Genomic DNA, 14913 nt, shown 5'->3' on the forward strand with positions numbered 1-14913 from the left:
GTTGGCCATCTGTACATCTACTTTGGAGAAATCTCTGTTCAGATCTTTTGCCCATTTTTTAATTGGGTTGATGGATTTTTTTTGTTGAGCGGTATGAGTTCTTTGGATATTTTGGATATTAACCCCTTATCTGATATGTGGTTTGCAAATATCTTCTCCCAATTGTTAGGTTGCCTTTTCGTTTTGTTGATGGTTTCCTTTGCTGTGCAGAAGCTTTGTAGTTTGATGTAGTCCCATTTGTTCATTTTTTCTTTTGTTTCCCTTGCCCAGTCACACATGGTACATGAAAATATGCTGCTAAGACTGATGTCAAAGAGCCTACTGCCTATGTTTTCTTCTAGAAGTTTCATGGTTTCAGGTCTTACATTCAAGTCTCTAATCCATTTTGAGTTGATTTTTGTGCATGGTGTAAGGTAATGGTCTACTTTCATTCTTTTGCATGTGGCTGTCCATTTTCCCAACACCATTTTTTAAAGAGACTCTCCTTTCTCCATTGTATGCTCTTGGCTCCCTTGTCGAATATTAGCTGTCCATAAACGTGTGGGTCTATTTCTGGGCTCTCGATTCTGTTCCATTGATCTGTGTGTCTGGTTTTGTGCTAGTACCATGCTGTTTTGGTTACTATGGCTTTGTAGTATATTTTGAAATCAGGGAGTGTGATAGCTCCAGCTTTGTTCTTTTCTCTCAGGAATCCTTTGGCTATTTAGGGTCTTTTGGTGTTCTATATAAATTTTAAGATTCCTTGTTCTATTTCTGTGAAAAATGTTGTTGGAACTTTGATAGGGATTGCACTGAATTCTTCAATTTCTTTAATCAATGTCTTATAGTTTTCAGTGTACTGATCTTTCACTTCCTTGGTTAAATTTATTCCTAGTATTTTATTCTTTTTGATGCAATTGTAAATAGGGATGTTGTCTTAATTTCTCTCTTATATTCATTATTTTTTGTATAAAAATGCAAGAGTTTTGTACAGATGGTACTGGACTTACAATGGTTCTACTTAGGATTTTTCAACTTTACAGTGGTGTGAAAGTGATATGCATTCAGTAGAAAGTGTACATCAAATTTTGATCTTTTCCCAGGGTAGCGATATGTGGTACAACACTCCCTCATGATGCTGGGCAGCTGCAGCAAGCCGCAGCTTCCAATCAGCCACGCGATCATGAGGTTAAACAATTGATACACTTATAACCCAGACAACCATTCTGTTTTTCACTTTCAGTACAGTATTCAATAAATTACATAAGCTATTCAACACTTTGTTATAAAATAGGCTTTGTGTGGGGGCTGGCTCTGTGGCCGAGTGGTTGAGTTCGCGCGCTCCGCTGCGGCGGCCCAGGGTTCGGATCCTGGGTGCGGACATGGCACCGCTCATCAGGCCAGGTTGAGGCGGCGTCCCACATCCCACAACTAGAAGGACCTGCAACTAAGATATATAACTGTGTACAGGGGGGATTGGGAAGATAAAGAGGGGGGAAAAAAAGATTGGCAACAGTTGTTAGCCCAGGTGCCAATCTTTAAAAAAATAAAATAAAATAAAATAAAATAAAATAGGCTTTGTGTTAGGTGGTTTTACCCATCTGTAGGCTAAATTGAGTATTCTGAGCATGTTTAAGATAGGCAAGGCAAAGCTACAATGTTCAGGTAGGTTAGGTATATTAAATGTATTTTTGACTATGATATTTTCAACTTATGATGGGTTTATCTGGATGTAACTCCATCATAAGTCAAGGATGATCTGTCTATAAGTTTTGTATCCTGCAGCTTTCCTGAATTTGTTTATTAGTTCTGACAGTTTTTTGGTAGAGTCTTTAGGGTATTCTATATATAATATCAGGTCATCTGCACAAAAGTGACAGTTTTACTTCTTCCTTTCTGATTTGGATGCCTTTTATTTCTTTTTCTTCGCTAATTGCTCTGGCTAGGACTTCCAATACTGTGTTGAATGAAAGTGGCCAGAATGGGAATCTTTATCTTGTTTGTAAACTTAGAGGAAAAGCTTTCAGCTTTTTACCATTGAGTATGTTTGCTGTGGTCTTGTCATATATGGGCTTTATTATGTTGAGATATGATCCCTCTATAGCCACTATGCTGAGAATTTTTATCACACATGGTTGATGAATTTTGTCAAATGCTTTCTCTGCATCTATTGAGATGATCTTATAATTTTTATCATTCATTTTGTTAATGTGCTGTATCACATTGATTTAGTTTGCAGATATTGAACCAGGCTTGCATCTCTGGAATAAATCCCATTTGATCATGGTGTATGATCCTTTTAATATATTGTTGAATTCAGTTTGCTAATATTTTGTCGAGGACTTTTGTATCTACATTCATCAGGGATATTGGCCTATAATTACCCCTTTTTTCGTAGTTTTCTCATCTGCTTTTGGTATCAGTGTAATGCCGGCCTTGTAAAATGCATTTGGAAGTGTTCCCTCCTCTTCTATTTTTTAGAAGAGTTTGAGAAAGACTGGTATTAATTCTTCTTTAAATGTGTGGTAGAATTCACGACTGAAACCATTTGGTCTTAGACTTTCGTGTGTTGGGAGGATTTTGATTACTGATTCAGTCTTCTTACTAGCAACCAGCCTGTTCATATTTTCTGTTTCTCTATGATTTATTCTTGGTAGGCTGTATGTTTCCAGGAATTTATCCATTTCTTCTATGTTGTCCAATTTGTTGGCGTATAATTGTCATAGTAGTCTCTTATGATCCTTTGTGTTTGTGTGGCATTGCCAAGACTTTTTAAAAATCATGAGTAAATGCTAAATGCTTCAAATTGCTTTTTATGCATCTGTTAAAATGATCATTATAATTTTCCTCCTTTTTTCTGTAAGAATGTTAATCACACTGATTAGTTTTTAAATACTAGACCAAGCTGGTATTCCCAAAATAAACCAATCTGAGCAAGATTTATTATCCATTTTACATATTGGTCAATTCACTTTGCTAATATTTTGTTTAGGATTTTTTAGCAGATTCAACTGTAGCCTTTCTTATAATTGTGTCATGTTTTGATATCAAGGTTATTAAGGCATTGGGGATGATCTTTATTTCTTCTTCCCTATTCTCTGAAAGGCCTAAAAGTTTAGCAATTCTTTCTTAAATCTTTGGAAGAACTCACCAGTGAGACTTCTGAGCCTAAAGTTTTCTTTATGGGAAGGTTTGTTAATTATAGATCTAATTTGTTTAATAGTTATAATATTTTTCTGATCTTCTTGTTTCTTCTTATGTCAGTTTTGGCCAGTCACAACTTGAGGAATGTGTCAACTTCATCCAACTTATCGAACACTATTTAAAGCTGCTCATAATATACTTATAATCTTTTAAATGTTTGCAGCAGGATCTATACTGTTGTGTCCTTTTTTAATTTCCGATATTACTTATTTGTGTTTTCTACCTGTTTTGTTTTAATCAGTCTATCCTGGAGTTTATGAATTTTATTAGCTCTTTCCAAGAACCAACTTTTAGCTTTACTGATCCTCTTTCTTGATTGTTTTCTATTTCACTATTTTTTTTTTCTCTTACCTTTACTATTTTCTTCTTTTCTGGGGAGTTTAATTTGATTTTCTTATTCTAACTTCTTGAGATGAATGCTTAGCTCATTTATTTTTAGATCTTGGTCATTACAGCTATAGAAATTTAAGACTATAAACTTGACTCTAAGCATGGCTTTAACAGCACCTCACTGACCTGTTTTATTAGTAGCTGTAGTACCCTTGTAACTTTGTATGCATACACCTATTTTTTATCACTTATTTAAAAAACAATCTTAGATCTACTTTTATTTACATCCCATCATAAGCCTCTACACTATTCCTTTTCTTTTAAGCTATATGCATATGTAAATTTGATACAAAGGTTGGGGGGACTTTCAACTTCCCATTTGCTAGAGGACAGATGAGAAAGACGTGCACACTTGCCTGTATATTTCATTTGATCCCACCTTCAGTCTTCACTCTCCATCTCCCCAAATCCCGTCAGCCCTTGGAGTTCCTCCTCAGCAAGGCTTTCCAACCTCTCCCTTCTCTGATCTCTCATAGTATTCGATATCCATTTTACTCATTTTGACATGATAATAAACTGTCTCATAGTATTACTTGTTTCAAGTCTGTACGTGACTTTCAATCAGCCTATTGTGATAGGGAGAGACCCTATTGTCTTTAAATTTGTTTTGTGATTCCCTCAGCACGTTGCATGGTGCCAGATGTGTGACTCACCCTCGTAATACACCTGCTCTGCCTGTATCTGGTGTTCTCTGGGAAGGGGCATGGCCAGTGCCTGCCCACATCTTCTCAGCACTCACCTTTCCCGTGCATGCAGCAGCTGCTTATTGCAAGCCCCTGCAGCTCTGCCCAGGGCCCTGTCATGCTTGGCCTGCTTGCAGGACGTGCCATAGTGCTGGGGAGTTGTCTCAATGACAAATGAGAGTTGGTCCGTCGATACCCAGCCTCCTCTTCTCTCCGGTGGGGCAACTCTAGGGCGGGCTCTACACTGTCTCCCGGGGTCCCCAGCAGATTGAGCCCCAATTGCCCGCAGTGATAATCTACTAATTAATGCACCCCGTATTAATTTCCTTCCCTTCCATGTCTCACTTTCCCATTCCAAATTCTTCCTGGTTATCACTTCCCAAACAAACTACCGTTCCTTAAATTGAAATCCCCATCTCAGGGTCTGCTTCTGGGAGGACGCACCCCGAGACCATCTGTTGGGTCTTTCTGTCTTTCTGAAGGGATCACCCCTCATTCAGAGATTAACAAGGCTTCAAAAACAATTTCTAACTGCAATTTATTCAAAAGAATAGCACAAGAAGAGTTTGTGATATAACTCTGGAAATGAACTTAGACAGTGAGGTGATACGAGACTGAAGGCCAAGAGGGTCTTCATATGTGTCTCCACAGGAAAGTTACTCAACTTCTTCAGGCCTCAGGTTCCCACCTTAAAAATGGACGGTAACACCTGGTTCCGCTAACCTCACATTGTTGGTTTGGGAAGCAAAGGAGAGAATGTATGGGAATGGGCTTTATGAACTGTGAATTACAAATAAAACATGGTATGACATGTAATATCACCTCTTTTCATGAGGAACTGAAACTCTTCTTGGAATGTTTAGAAAACTAATCACAAGAAAGAAAAAGAGGAAGGAAGGAAAGAGTAGAGGAAGAGAGGGATGAAGGGAAGAACAAACTTGCCTAAAAGATATGTTGCTTTCTAATATTTTTCCCTATGACAGTAAAGCATAAACTCAATTTGTGAATTTTATCCAAGTGCCTTGTTTGCTTGAGAAACAAATGAACTGCGAAGGGAGACCTAGAAAGAAAGATTAATTTACTGAGCTGCTGGTCCTAGCAATCTTGGGCCAGGGGAGGGCAGATGCCCATAACTTACTCACATGTGTGAACAGGCATTTACTGCGTCTTTTGGACACACAGGGGAGCTTTAAATATTTGCCAAAATGTTTCCCTGTTTCTTTCTAAATTCAGAAACTTGCCTAACTAACCCAATCATAAAACTGAAGTGTCAATGACAAAAGATAATGTATAAAATGCCTGTCTTTTCCTTTAGAAATTGGTCACTCAGAACTTATTACCCAGGAAACAAAATACTTACCCCAAAGTTACAGACAAAAAAAAATCACGCTGGCACAACCACAGACTGGGGAGCTCACTACCAGAAATAAAAAGATGCATGAGAGTGTGAAGGAAAACATCAAATATGGAATGTTAGAAGCAGAAGTGACCCGGGCAGTCAGCTTGTTGTATTTGTACTTTTTATAGGTGAGAAAATTGATATCCAAAGAGCTCATATGGCCCCATCCTACAATGACTTGATTATTTCCACTATACCATCATTTCAGAAACTATCAGCTTAATAACTCACATTCTGGCTTAATTCGTTTTTAACCTCCACAATTCTGCCCAGTAATTATTGCTGTTATTCTAACTAAAAGGAGAAGTACTCAGAGGGTTGGTTCACTTTCTCCACGGTCACACAGCAAGAAAGAGGCAGAAATGTGCCTTAAACAAAGCAATTCTGCCTCCAACATCTACACTCCTTTAAGTCCATATACCCTCTTTTTGTTTTTTCTAAGGTAGAGCGAGCACAGGAGAGTATTTGACCCTAGAGGAATACAGTCATTAAAATCTGACCTTTACTCCAAGAGACGATTTCCTGTTTAAAAGGAACACCAGAAAGGTTAAAAAGGCACTTGCTAGGCATTCAGTGTGTGAGTGAGCGAGCGAATGAATGTATGGACGAACAGACCAAACAAAGAATTAATGCTTGACTTAGTAACGCAACGCAAGTCGCCTGCAATTACCGGAAGTGTCCACAAGATGTCAGTACTTTACACCACTTCGAAAAAACTATCCACGTTCAAGTGAAGAATTTTAGACCATTTGGACAGAGAGCGATGATTTATCACTCGTAATTGAAAGAGGCTCCATCATTTCTAATGTCTTTTGACTGCTTCCTTGTTTTCTCTACCTCAAGAGATACTGCAAAACATAGACTTTAAATAAGGCCTGATACCCTTGATGCTGGGAACCATTTACCTAGAAGTCACCCACTGACGGGTTCCCAAGGCCGCTCAGCGAAAACAAAGGCAGGGCCGGAGAGCTTGCGTTAAGCCCTCAACCTGCACAGTGGCAAAGCGCCAGTCAGCACTTTCTTGTAATTCTACCACCCTCACTGCTTCAGACTCACGGGAAACAGTGATTCAGCAAAGTTGAAAAGACAGCGCATTGGGGGTTTAAATTGTGCTTTCTTCCTGAAATATTTCTTATATTTTCCCTCACCAGGACAGAAGTTCAAATGACTGTGTGAGTTTATGTGTGTTAGGTGTGCGTTTAATTATTCAATTCAGGGCTGTCCTGTGCTTATTGCTTTTATTTTTTTTAAGTATAATTAAAATTTAGTTTGCAAATCATTTTTTCACGTTTTTACAAGTTTTAAAAACATCAAAATTATGTTAGCCAGGCTCAATATTTCAACTTCAGTTATATTTAGCACTGATGAACCTTAAATTCATTTTAATTTAAATACTTTATTCATATGAGATCTACTGATGCAAAATATGCTTGTGGACTGCAGATTTTTAAAGTTCCCAGAATGTTTTGAAGTTTTATGTACTTTATTCATGTTTTATACTGAGATTCCTTGTCCTAATCTTTTTAATGACATTGGAATCAGTAATCTTCATTAATGACAATTCAAGTCTTGTAAGCCAGAGAAAGCAGTGAACTCATTCTGTTATAAAAAGAAGCTGCTTGGTAGGTTTTGGGAAGATGGTTCAACTTTGTAGACCAAAAGAGCTGTTCTGCTTTACGGGCCCGTATTTCCTGTACAACCACATCCTACTTACTGAGAGGCTAAATAAAGTCACTTAGCAGGCAGCAGGTTAAATGGCTCAAAGAAGCTGGCCTCAGCCTCCATGTTCTGATGGATTGTGAGATATGTCAAAGCAATTCCTTAATAATTATATAAAAGCTAAAGTTAGCAATTGATTTACCTTTTAAAAAATTAATTACTAGACCCTGTTCAAGCCAGCCCGCACTGTGGTCTCACCAGTTTTCATTCCTCAACGTGCTCGTTGGAGCAGAAGAAAAAGGGATGGAAGATTTAATGACATGGGGACATGCTCACACTGTCAAGTTAAAGATAAAATTCTGAACTCTATAGGAAGTATTAGACTTTTGTAAAAATAAAAAGGATCTGTAAAAAGAATAACTAGCAAATTTTTTTAACCTACAAAAGAAAAACTAAAAATATGATAAAATGTCAACAGGGACTGGGATCACACATGCCCTATTCTTTTCATGAATTTTAAAATTTTCTAGAAGGTATTTTTTTAAATTGAGTTCATAATAGTTTAGATCATTGCGAAATTTCAGTTGCACGTTATTTCTTGTCTGTCACCACATAAGTGCTCCCCATCACCCCCTGTACCCATCCCCCACCCCCTTCTCCTGGTAACCACTGAACTGTTTTCTTTGTCCATGTGTTTGTTTATATTCCACATATGAGTGAAATCATGAGTGATTTTTTTTTTTAATGAAGCACCAACCAGTGTCCAATAATTATGGGGTGTTTTTTAAAACTATGGCACATTCACTCACAGAATGGTATATAGTCACTAAAAACAACTTTTATGGGGCTGGCCCAGTGGTGCAGTGGTTAAGTTCGCACCCAGGGTTCGCCGGTTCGGATCCGGGTGCGGACATGGCACTGCTTGGCATGCCATGCTGTAGTAGGTGTCCCACATATAAAGCAGAGGAAGATGGGCATGGATGTTAGCTCAGGGCCAGTCTTCCTCAGCAAAAAGAGGAGGATTGGCAACAGTTAGCTCAGGGCTAATCTTCCTCAAAAAAAACAACTTTTAGGAAGTTTCTGTGATATCATGGATATTTGCTTATGATATTTCTGAAAAGATGCAGGGGACAGAATTTCTCTGAAAGGCTGTATACAAAGGAGATAGCAGTGGCTGCCTCCAGGGAATGAAACAAGAGAGCTAAGGACAGACCTAGGAGGGAGAATTATTTTTCTCTCTATATTTTTTACATTGATCAGATTGGCAAAAAGCAAAAGTCTGGTGATACCAAGTACTGATGAGAATGTGGACAAGGGAGAAGTGTTAGACGTTGCAAGGCAAGGAGAAGGTTCCTACAACCCTTTGGAGAACAGTAACACCTCGGCAAGCTGAAAGTCCATTTCTTTATATTGAGATCCCGCAATTCCACTTCCTCACATCTACCTTATCACCCTATGTGTCCACAGAGAAATACAAAAGGATGCATTATGTAACACAGAAACAATGAGAACAACCTAAAGGGCTGTTATGGGCTGAACTGTGTGCCCACCAAATTCTTACTTTGAAGTCCTAGCCCCTAGTACCTCAGAATGTGACTGTATTGGGAAACGGGGCCTTGAAAGCAGTAATTAAATTAAAATGAAGTTATTGGGTTGGGCTCTAATCCAATATGACTGGTGTCCTTATAAGAAGACGTTGCAACACAGGGACACACATAGGGAAGACCATGTGAAGAAAGAGGGAGAAGACTGCCATCTACAAGCCAAGGAGAGAGGCCTCAGAGGATGCCAACCCTGCCAACACCTTGATCTCAGACTTTCGGCCTCCAGACTGTGAGACAGTAGCTTTCTGCCGTTTAAGCCCCCAGCCTGTGGTATTTTGTTATGGCAGCCTGAGCAGATGAATACGAAGTCCATCAGTAGGAGACAGATAAATAAAGCCTTGGTTATGCAGACAACAGAGCTACCAAAACTTGTACAACTACCAAAAATTGTAAAAGATGAGGGTCCCAAGAATATGGAGTCCAGTGAGCGGATAACCCCCAGGAATTTAGTTCCAGCCTGCTCATCTTACCCCACCCGAACCCCAATGGCCAGAAGAGCTTGATCCAGCACATATTCAAGGGAAAGCCTGGACGCTAAAAGCGAGGAAACATGGAGCCTTAGTCATTACCAGGGCCGTTTATAGATGCAGCGGCCAGAACCCCAAACGCAACCTGCCTCACCAAGATGCTGTCTCCCCCTCACCCGAGAGAAATAATCCCGCCAGAGTGGAGTTCATTTATTCACTCATTAGTTCAACCAGTATTGACTCCAGTACCCCCTTGAGTCAGGGCCTTATATAAAGATATGAAGATAAACAAAACTTATAGTTGTCAGGCTGCTGGAGGTCTGGTTGAGGAGAGACAAATCAAATCACTCACTACACGGGTATTATTGGGGATCTATGAGAAGAATCCAGAGGCGAGTGAAGAAAGATGCCACAGTGAAAGCAGCACCTTGTACATTCAATTTTTCTCTGCCAGAAAGGCCTTTTTTGCTTTGGGAAGTGCCTGCTCAAAAAAGGCAGGTATTTCAGGCAGAGGTAATGAAGGGTACAAAGACACCGTGTCACAGACCCCCCCAGGCTGCTGGGGCTGGGGCTCTGAGTGGGGCAGCTGCGTGGCCTGATGGAGGGGCGGGAACCAGGCGGGTTGGGGTCTGAAGGGAAGGCGGTGGGTTTCACACTATAGACAGCAGGAGCCAACAGAAGTTTTTATGAAGAGGACTGGCCTGATGTGCTGTCCAGGAAGCTTCTCTGGCAGCAGCTTAGAGAAGCACTGGAGGGAGAGGGGCTGGTGACCAGGCAGCAAACTTGTTCCAGCATCTGGGCTTTTCCAGGCCAGTGCACACAGAGACGGTTGCCACCCGGGGCTGCAGCTGGAAATGCTGAAAGGTCATTTCGCCTGTGAAACACAAGACAATGGACAGAAAGAAGGCCCGGAATGAATGGACCATTGTAGCTGGCAACTGCTTAGACTGTGTATATTTTAATCTCAAAAGTGCTTATTCTGTATGAATTTTCTTTGAGAACAAAAGGGGCCATTTGATCCTCAGGGCTATGTGGATCCAGAAAGGCATAGAGAAAAGTGCTGCAGTGTCCAGAAAAGAGCTCCCCATCTGCCCCGACAGTTTGGATCAGCAGTTCTGGAAAAATTGGGAGGCGGCCTAGGAGCTGACATTATGTTGTGGCACGTGAAGGCCAACTGGTACCCAGGGCATGAGGATGTCCAGGTCTGCTGAAACACACCCAAACACTCACCTGTACCCTAATCCTCCGGCCTTAGAGGGGCATGCTGATTCCAGAAAATTTGGAGGGCTCCTCTTGTCCCATTTGTCCCCATGAAGTGCATTCTGCTGGGTGTTTGTTAGAAGGGAAGAAGCGTGTGTATTAGTGAGAAGTACACTGTGCTTGGTCAAGAGAATTTGCTTCTTCCCTCAACTCTGCTCCAGAAGAGCTTTGTGATTCCTTGGGCAAGTCACTCAACTCCCGGGGCCTCAGTTTCCCCAGATGTAAAAAAAACTAGATTGAGCCTGTAGTTCCCAAACCTGGCTGCACATCAGAATTATGTAGGAAGCAAGTTAAGAATACTGATTCCTAGGCAAAACTCCAGACCAGCTGAATCAAATTATCTGGGGATGGGACACTGGAGTGAGTCTGTAACCAAGTATCTGCTAAGGTGTCTGTTACCAGCGTATCCCCAGGGTCTCTCACTTTATAAGATATCCTTGTACTTAAAAATTCAGTTAATGAATTTGAATTCATTCATAGCATAGTACCACCCCCAACCCAATGGCCCATATATTGGCCAGTATTTTGGGGGATTCTCACAGGGGGCTTACATAACTCCTGGGCATATCTTGCTCTAATCTCTAGCATCTACTCTATTCTCTGTCTTAGTCTGTTCTCTTTTCTCCTCCCAATGGCAGCCCAAACTGGAACCAAGACCAACCTTTAAGATTAAAAGCATCTTCAGGGCTGGCCCGGTGATGTAGTGGTTAAGTTTTTGTGCTCTGCTTTGGTGGCCCAGGATTCACAGGTTCAGATCCCAGGTCCGGACCTAGCACTGCTCTTGTCAAGCCACGCTGTGGAGGCATCCCACATAACATAGAGGAAGATTGGCACAGACGTTAGCTCAGCAACAATATTCCTCAAGCAAAAAGAGGAAGATTGGCAACAGATGTTAGCTCAGGGCCAATCTTCCTCACCAAAAAAAACCTCTAGCTATGACGGTAAGAGAGGAAGATTCCATAACAGCCCAGCTATTCTACACTTTCCTACACTTAAAGGTCACCCTAACCAGTCCACCCACTGGGAATTCCCCTTCTCCTCCGGCCCCAAATTTCTGCTGTCTCATTCTTCTGCTCTGGAGCAGTGTATGCCTAATTCCTCCCAAGTTCTGTTCATTTCTCCAGCAAACCAAGTGGCTCCCCACAACACACATCAAGGACTGAAAGTCTAGGCCAACTTTCGCATATTTCACAATGCGCTAGGGATCATGTTAAACAAAAGGTCTCCTAGGAGCACAAGCACTGACAGAAGCTTCAAAATACCTTCTAGTGAACAGAATCAAATGGATTTAGCTTGGCTCCCATCTCGCCGGTTTACTCCTTCCCCAAGCAGCAGAGAGTAACAGCAGGGTTACCCTACCCTCCATTGATAGGAATTCTGCTGCTCCCCTTAGAAGATGGAAGTAGCAGCGGCCAGCATTTTCTTCTCAACAGCAAATCTATTTCCCTACTCCCTGCATATTTCATAAGCTCCCCAAGTGACAGGGCCACCAGTGTGCATTTGGAATCCACTGGACCAGGTGAGCTGTAGTGTTACTTTCAGCTTTAAAATTTTCTCTCTCTGAAAACAAAAGTGCTTCTGCACTGGGGGGTGAGATGGATTTTGGAGTTAGCCAGACCAGGATTCAAACCCCAGCTCCTCCACTAACTAGCTGGGTGGCCTTGGACAAGTTAGTTAAAGTCTCTGAGCTTTGGCTTCTACACTTGCAAAAAGAGGATAAAAATACCAAACTCATGGAACTGTGTTAGGTAATGCATGTGACAGGAACTGTTAAGAACTGAGTTTTGGTCGTCTTAACCTCTGGTAGGTAGCCTTACATAGTTTAGGGAGTTAGACAAAGCTCACATGGGATGCGCCTTCTCTCTGCAAATACTTTTCCTCCTAGGCCTCATGAAGTCATTCAATGAACCTAGAACCTGCACTAAAGATTCTTCCAGAGGAGGACTAGCCACCCCACTACCTCTATGGGCAACCTTTTAGAAGTACGGCCTGTTCCTTTGGGTGGCTACTACGTTAACTGGTGCTGATAATGTTGCACGGTCAACATCCAATTTCAGGACAAGGGCAAGTTTAACTCTAAAGGACCAGACATAGATCCTGGACATGAGGCTGGAAAGCAGTGATGTTGCTGTCCTGGGGAACCTTCAGGCACCGTGAAATAAGGTGGCTCCAAACTTACAGGAAAACAAAGATATGGTATAATTCTGAATGCTGGGCTTCTCCTGGGCGCTCCCACAGCACACGCTCTGGACCGTGTCTTTCTGGTCGCACTGCAAGCTCCTCAAAGGCAGAGAATGCATCTTCAGCATCTTTTACCTGCAGTACCTAACACAGCACCAGGCCCATACTAGACATGACAACATTTGATAAATAAGTGAATGCATTAATTAATGGATGGACAGACCAGGGACTTTCAGCCTATGTAAACTGACTGCATGAGTGGTTATTTCACATAACATGCTTTCAAAATCCCTTGAAAACACGAGCCTTTATTTCAAGAACTAATTCTGAAAAGCAGAAAAGATGTTTCCCAGTGCAAAAGCGACTCCATCAAAACTGTCAGGTGGAACAACACATTGAATTAATTCATTCAATCCTTCATTCATTCAACACACACTGAATCTTCATTATATGCCAGGCACTATGCCAAGAGCTGGAGACAAGAGAAACAAGATGTGTTCCCTCGAGGGGGTGGGCATCGATCACTTTTTAAAACACGTCCTAGGTGGTCTACTGTGCAGCCTGGGAGAAGAACTGCCCAGCAAGGCCATCAGCTCCCCGCCCAGAGCCCGCACAGTAACGGAGGGCACACCCACCCCAGCTCTGGTGACCACCCACAAACTCCCCTTTTTTCCTCCCAGTTTCAGCCTTTTTCTCCACTAGTCAGTCAAAATCTCAGACTGAATTATTTATTGCTTTTTGCAACTACTGAATAATGTTCCGGTTCCTTACAGTTACCTTAAAAAGTGAAAGAGGAGCCGGCCCCACAGCTGAGTGGTTAAGTTCATGCGCTCCGCTTCAGTGGCCCAGGGTTTCACTGGTTTGGATCTTGGGCGCGGACACGGCACCGCTCGTCAGGCCATGCTGAGGCAGCGTCCCACATGCCACAACTAGAAGGACCCACAACTAAAATATACAAAGCACTAAAATAGACTATTTTAGATTTGGCCTTTTCAAAAACAAAACCATAAATGTATTTATTTTAAACTGAAAGCTGATCAACCCAATACATAATTATTAAATGCATATTATATTTAGGACAACTTGGAACTCGAAAGCAATAGAAACAGTCCCAACCTTCTGTCTAAACTTTGGCCCTACATTGAAATTTTTTTCTATGGGTAAATAGTTCTCAGGGGAAAAAAGGTACCAGTCAGTCTTCTAAGTGTTCTCCTTTTAGTACTGAAAAAAAGCCTCACAAGAAGAAAAATGTGCCCAAGGACCCAGCACTGCCTGACATATGGCATCTACAAAGCCCAGATTCCAGGGGCTTGACTTCCACTCCATTCCATGACGAGTCATTGATTCTGGGCCGTCACTAGGGGGACCAGTGGTCCCAGTTTGCCCAGAAGTTGAGGGGTCATCAGAGTCTCTAGCAAAGCAAGACTGCTGGTCACCCTAGTGATCACCTCTCCTCTCGCTACTGAAGTTCTCTCAGAACTAAAGATACTGCAACACAGTGAAACACGGCCATAAATCATATTGCAAATTCAAAGATTGCATTGTAATATGGATTATTCCACACACTTCATGCACTGGTGATATATAGCATTTTTGCTGGTATGCAAGATGTGCATTGTTTTTGATCTTACACCTCAAAATATTCCGTTGGAGACAGACTCTGACAGGTTTCAGGCACCTACATCCCCTCCCTTCTCCCCACTATCTAATATTCCTCCTGGGACAGCAAAATAGGTTGCCTCAAGATATCCTGGTTAAGTTGGGGTGAACCTCATACACTGTCTCAAATGTGCTATGTCCTAACTTCCATTATCTCACTTAAGAACCAGAGTTCAGGTTCTAGTTCTCTGCCCAGCACCAGTTTATGGGACAAGCACATCATTTCACACTTCACTTCCTAAGAAAGGCACCACCAGGACACCTCATGGAAAGACGCATGGCCAACGGCTTTCTTGGAACTGCCGTGGATTCAGATCTCTGCTTTACCAAGAACTGTGACCATGGGGCAGTTGGCAAACATCTCCTGATCCTGTTTCTTCATCTGTAAAAGGGGATTAAGTCCTGCCTGAAAAGTTGAGAATAAAGGC

This window comes from Equus przewalskii, chromosome 19 (assembly GCF_037783145.1).
Source record: "Equus przewalskii isolate Varuska chromosome 19, EquPr2, whole genome shotgun sequence".
NCBI classification, from domain to species: Eukaryota; Metazoa; Chordata; class Mammalia; order Perissodactyla; family Equidae; genus Equus; species Equus przewalskii.